Raw genomic sequence first — 6,854 nt, 5'->3', positions numbered from 1 at the left:
TTTAAAATTTTATTGTTGACTTACAAAGCCCTGAATGGACAGGCTCCCGGGTATTTGTCTGACCTCTTGCAGACTTATACCCCCTTAGATCTCTTAGATCAAGTGATCTTTGGCTTTCAGCCGTACCAAGGTCGAGGCTGGTTCATAGAGGCGATCGAGCATTTGCAGTCGCAGCACCTAAGCTGTGGAATAATTTGCCCCTATACGTCAGACAGGCTCCTACTGTCAATCTTTTCAATCTTATCTTAAAACACATTTTTATTTACCGGCTTTTAATACAGCATGAGAGTTATTTGTTAATCCATATTTGGTGTTTGCTATCAATACTCGAAGTTATTTTATTATGTATGTTGTATTCTTGTTCAGCACTTTGGTCAATGCTCCTGCTGTAATTAAATGTGCTATATAAATTATTAAACTATTATTAAACTATTGTTGCTCAGAAGTCATTTTCATGTTGGAACCCTTGCATGTGTGTAGATTTTGCCCATTTTGTTTTTTGTGCTGAGGCCTGCAGTTCTTCTATTGTTCTGGGTTCTTTTGACCTCCTGAATGAGTCATTAATGAGTCATTATTCATTCTTTAAGTACTTTTGGTCAGCAACTATTAATGGAAAGTTTAACTGCTGTTCCAGTTTTCTCTAATTGTGGATAATAGCTCTCACCATGGTTCACTGGGGTCCCAGAGGCAGAGAAAGGGCTTTATAATCGTTTCCAGACTGATAGATATCGCAGACTTTGTTTCTCAGCTGTTTAATAAGATTTTGGCATGATGTGTTGTTGTTTGCTTCATTAGAAGGATTTTATATAAGTGATTTCTTCATTCAACATATCTGATATTTTGATAGAAAAATTAAATTCAAAACATGTTTTAGATTTTAGAGTCTTCAAAATATCAACCCTTTGCTTTAATTACTGCTTTGCTCACTCTTGGGCTTCTCTCATTGAGTTTCATGAGGTCGTCACCTGAAATGGTTTTCCAACAGTCTTGAATGAGTTCCCAGAGATGCTGAGCACTTGTTGGTCCTTTTGCCTTTACTCTGCGCTCCATCTCATCCCAAACCATCTCCACTGGCTTTTGGCCAGGTGACTGTGGAGGCCAGGCCATCCTGTGCAGCACTCCATCACTCTCCTTCTCGGTCAAATAGCCGTTACACAGCCTGGAGGTGTGTTTGGGTTCATTTTGCTGTTGAAAAATAAATAATGTTTATTATTCCAAACTGTGCCTTCAGTTTGGAATAAATTCAGCAAAGCACCTCCTCCTCCATGCTTCACGGTTGTGCATGAAAAGACTATCTTTTTACTTTTTCTGCATCACACAGAGACACGCCAGGTGGAACCAAAGATGTCAGATTTGAACTCATCAGACCAAAGCACACATTTCCTCTGGTCTAATGTCCATTCCTTCTGTTTCTTGCCCCAAACAAATCACTTCTGCTTGGTGTTTTTGACCATAAAGGCCTGATTCACACAGTCTCCTCTGAACAGTTGATGTAGAGATATTTCTGATAACTGGACCTCTGTGTGGCATTTATCTGGGCTCTGATCAGAGCTGATGTTAACTTGCGATTTCTGAGGCTGGTGACTCGGATGAATTAATCCTCTGCACTTCTGCACTCCACAACTGATGGTCTCAAACCTCATTAGGAAAGAAAGAAATTTCACATGTAAAACCTGACAAGGCAAGTGGAAACCGTTTCAGGTGACTACAACATGAAGCTCATTGAGAGAAGGCCAGTTTGCAGCACTGTCAACAAAGCAAATGCTGGCTTCTTTCAGGAATCTAAAATATAAGACATATTTAGAGTTATTTATCAATTTATTCATTGCTACATACAGTAATTCCATATATCTTGCTTCATATATGTAATGCCTTCAGTATGTATCAACAATGTAGGAAGTAGTAAAAATAAAGAAAAACCTTTAAATGAGAAGGTGTGTCCAAACATTTGGCTGGCAGTGTACATATAAATCTTGAAGTAGTCTGATGTCCACATGTCATGTTCGGGGGGCTTTTTGTAATACCTTGGAGGCCAAAGGTAAAAAAAAAAAAGCACACCCTTTTTAATATCTAAGGTTTTATGAATTTTGACTTCTTTTGCTCCTTTCAAGAGTCGCCACCAAGGACCACCTCTGTCCATCTCAGAATGATGAAGTTTTATGGAGCTGTAAGGCTTTGTCCAATATTTCCACCTTTCCATCAATCCTGTCCACATGTCTAAACCTCACCAGCATTGCCTCTCTAACTTGTCCTCTGTTCCTCTGACCCATTCATTTCTAATCCAGTGATTCTGGTCACTTCAAATGAAAATCTTAACATCTCCAACTCTACCTCCTGTCTTTTTGTCCCGGAAACAGACAAACCACACATCATACATACAAGGTCTCACTCCCACCTTGTAAACTTTGCTTTTCACAAATTACTCCTTGCACTCATCTCAACTCCGCCCTACGTGCACTCTCTCCCTCCCATTCACACACTTATCTTCTGTCTTCATCTACTGACTCTCATTCCTCTTCTCTGCAGTACATGGCCCCACATCTCCATTTTCCCTTCCATCTGCTGTCACTCAAACAACAGATCATAATGTTGTCTCCAAACATCAAATTTTGGACCTGGCCACCTTGCAGTATCTGAGACACCATCTCATATACTCACACTCAGTGGTTTTCAGGAGCCCATGCAGTGATCGCCATTACAGAATCTGTTCTCGATGCAGTGCAGACTGAAAAGCCATCCTTGTGAGTCTGTGTGCCACAACACCTGAAGGAATATGCTAAATATACATAATAATTGTTTTTGACAATTAATAATAATAAAAATATATATAAACATACAAAATGGACCAAAGTTTCCTGGATGATGAGGTAAGAATATTTGCACTTTGAGCATTTGTCCTCCAGGAGGCGCCAAAATAAGAGATCTGTCAGTAGATTCTTTTTTTTTTAAACTGATGATTAGATAAATACTTAAATATTGAATTCATCAGTTAGGACCTCCTACCATTTAATAAAAAAATAACTGACATAATAGCTGAAAACCATTGAAATCTTTTGGTGTCCAAAACATCAGACTTCATGTGGTCTGAAATCATCTCTTAAAAACCTCTGGAAACCTATAGATACAGATAACACAATTAGCAGAAACAGTTACAGTTCAGCATTACCTGTAACTTGAAGCATGAAAACATTTGAGGTGCAGAATGTCACCGCCGATCTCGTATTAAACCACAAACAGCACAAACAGCTAAATGTTCAGTGGAAAAAAGGAACGACAAATAACAAAATGCAAAGCTCATGTTTTTTTTATTCATTTTTACTGAAACACATATTACAGTTCAAATTGTGCATTTCATTTGAAAGTATTTATTAAAATATCAGCTTAGCACATTAAAATCCAAATCTCTGTTTTTCTCTTTCTAGACCCAAAAGCTTCATTTTTATGATTTCTGTCAAACCTGAAACTTCACAGCTTCTTTGAGCATGTTGTTTATACACAGGTGGCATTAAATGTTACAGGAACAGTGAAAACTATCTTATTAATGTCTTTAATAGGCTACTGGTAAAATTTGAGCTTAAAGAGACGGTCACACATAAAGCAACTAGAAACAAAATAGCCAACGTCAGTGTGAAGCCAGCAGGTCAAAAGTTAAACTAAACTAACAGAGTGATAAAGTGGCCACGAGGGAGAGTGAAGACTACAGCTGATCCAAATATAAAGGGAAAGTGTTCCCAAGCCAACCAAAGGCTACAAGATAGAGACAAGCTGTCAGCTACCAAGTGATGCACAATGACTCTAAGGCTTTCTGTAGAAGCTCCTTATAACATGCTCACATTTGTGAAATTCAAACAATATCATAGCGTAAAAATAGCACCATTAAAAATCTACCCTCATGTGACATAAAAAAAAAAACTTTGAAATATATGAAACATACATGTATCACCATAACATGGTATTTAGAAGCATAACATAACAATCTTACTATAGTTTCCTTTCACTTGTGACGTACAGACATATTTTTTTTCTGATAAACTGAAAATGAAACTTCTGAATTCTGATAAGACGGTCGCAGTGACGATAATTTCCTCACATTTCTGTTGTGCGTTTTTCTGAATCAGACTCCTCCATTAGTTTGTCCTCCTGTTTAAATTTAAAACACACACACACACAACTTAGATTACTTAAGTTTGAATAGAAAACAAAGAAAAACAAAGTAAAGTCAGCACAGAACAGAGGATCATGTATTTTACTTGTTCTTCAGTCACATCTGGACTGAAGTGGTTTACATGTTTTTTTTAAAAAGTCACTGGAGTCTTCATAGAGCAACATGATATTACCTTCTGTCCTGGTGGAGTTTTGTTTTCAATCAGCTTTTCAGCAACATCAAAACATTCCCCCCATGTTCCACTGCCAAGTTTCTTCTGCATTTCTTCGGTCAGCTTATCTTTTGCTGCTTTTCTTATCATCTCTGTGAGTACATTTTCTTCCTCTTCCAAAATCATTTGGTCGTAGAGAAGTTTTCTGTCGCAGCAACTTGGGCAATTCTCTCTCTCTTCACAGCATTTCTTCCATCCAAGTGGTAACACAAAGGTAACAAAAACAAAGCCAACCAAGAGTGCACCCAAGCCAATAAGCTGAAGGAGAAGAAACAAAGATTATATTTTAAACTCATATTCTGAAATCACAAAACTGTAAAAGAGGGCATGTATTTAGTTAAACAGGTGATATCTGGAAAGAATCCAGTCTGTGTTCTTTTTTTCTTTTCAACTCATCAGTTTCATCGACAATTGACAGTACAGTTACAAAAACCAGCAAATCTGGTGTGCATCTGCTAATTAACCCCTTCCTATAAAGTAGGTGTGAAGTCAGAGTAGAGAGAAAAAAATTAAGTGGAACAGACTAGAGTGCAAAAGCCTCATCAGCTGATGAAGACTTCTGGAACAACATCCTTTGGATTAATGCGACCCAAGGGTTAGGTGGTGAACACCTGAAATCGACTACCAAGCATGGTGGTGGAGTTGTGAGGGTTTGAGGCTGTTTAGCAACCGTGATTTCCTCTGTATGCTAAAGTATCCTAATGTGAGGCTGTCTGGCTGACAGCTAAAGCTTCGCCCCAACTGAGTCATACAACAGAAAAGAGATTCCAAGCACAGCAGCAAATTTCCAGCAGAGTGGTTGAAAAAGAAAAAACCAACATGCTGCTCTGGCCCAGTCAAACTCCAGACCTCAACCTGACTGAACTGCCCGAAGAGAGCCGTTCATCAACAAATATCTGTGAACCTCAATGAACTGAAGCAATGTTGTAAAGAAAGGTGGACCAGGGATTTGGACCACAATGATATGAAAATCATACAGAAAACAGCTCATTAAGTGTAGTGTGTAGAGTCACGTGAAAACATATCAACATTTGGTTGTTTTGTTCCAAACATTGGATGGTTTCAGCAGCTCTCTGATGCAAAGTCTTCCTGTATTGGTAACTGGACTCTTCAAGGTCAGATATAACCATCCATACCATCCATTTATACTTGTAATTTACAAGTATAATTAGTGAAAGAGATCTAAAATTTAAGTGAAATAAACTTATTACAAACTCCCTATATCTGCAGATATTCAGCTTTATCGTAGATAAAGGAGTAAAAAAACACAATAAGTCGAGAGAGCAACACAGAGTGGTACTGTATGATGTGTGAAGAACAACAACTTTACTCACCATGGATTTGTTTTTCAGCTTCGCAATCAGGACTCGTTCCTCAGCTGTAATGTTTTCTTTGTCTTTGCAGCCTAACTGTGGATGTTCTTTATACGTATTGCAACAGCAAACAAACCAGTCTCCATCGATGAACACGGACAATACCCAAAGCAGACCAATGCAAACTGCCTTCATAATTTGTAAACACAAAACCAAGAAAAGTTTGCACCTGCATTTGCAAAAACAACAACAACATGTGCATGTAGGACATGTGTATTTCCAGACTCTCTTGAATGGCTCGTCTGTCCAGAGTTGTAAAGAAAATAAAATTAAAAAAGGTAGAACCAAGTAGAAAGAGCAGGTTGTTATATCAGCATCGCAAGTGCAGTTTAAATCCTCGTCAAGCACATAATTGTGAACAAAAATCACAATCATTGCGACATACGTGCTGTATTGTTTGATGGCAAATTTTGGGAAGAAGGTCTTCATCTTGGGTGCTGAAGTTGGCGTCTGCTGAGAGCTGAAACTTAAACTAAATATTCTGAGAGGAAACTGTGCTCTTCCTGTACACAGAAGAATAACTGCAGCCTCTTTTTTTTTTATCTTCCTGGGCTTTGATCTTGAGAAGTTCTTCCAGCATTTTTTCTTATTTCTCTGAATATTTCTTCTGTATGTTGTTCTTAAAAAAAGAAAAAGAAAAAGCTTCTAAATTACAAACTATTGAAGAAATCAGCCAGATAACACTGCAGCTGCAAAGAGTGAACAAAATGTAGCACAATGTAAAGCCTTTTAAAAACATGCATGTTTTTGTGACCACTTTCACATTTGACCCAGTCCTTCAAATCTCAGTAGAAAGAATCTTCACTTGGAAAGATTTTGGTTAAATCAAACAAAAGTGTTGCTAACCAAGCTATGGAGACAATATTGTCATCATTTAAGACAATATGCAAACAAAGACATATGATGTGGGATTGACAGCTGACTTTTTAAAAAACTTTTGTAACTTGTAGGGCAAAAGAGGATGAAGATCAGGGTCCAGCACATGGAATAATTCAGTGAATTCAAATTAATTTGTTTGAGTGAATCTTAAAACTTCAGAAGAAGAAATGAAGATGGCACAAAGACGAAGACACAGGAAGTGTGAAACTGTATTCAGGAGGAACTA

At 37.8% G+C, this 6,854-nt stretch overlaps 1 long non-coding RNA gene across 1 annotated transcript; it reads right to left on the bottom strand.

Annotated features, from left to right (window-relative positions):
• Positions 1-3,288: 3,288 nt before the first annotated feature.
• LOC309697415 lies at positions 3,289-6,230 on the bottom strand. Its single transcript, XR_014273823.1, has 3 exons — positions 5,711-6,230; positions 4,338-4,634; positions 3,289-4,140 (listed from the first exon to the last, which is right to left on the bottom strand). It is a non-coding gene; the product is annotated as an uncharacterized lncRNA (long non-coding RNA).
• Positions 6,231-6,854: the final 624 nt, after the last annotated feature.

Source organism: Aulonocara stuartgranti (genome assembly GCF_965226115.1).
Source record: "Aulonocara stuartgranti genome assembly, chromosome: 20".
Taxonomy (NCBI): Eukaryota; Metazoa; Chordata; class Actinopteri; order Cichliformes; family Cichlidae; genus Aulonocara; species Aulonocara stuartgranti.
Note: the sequence above shows the minus strand (reverse complement) of the source record. Positions and strands in the feature narration are given on the sequence as shown.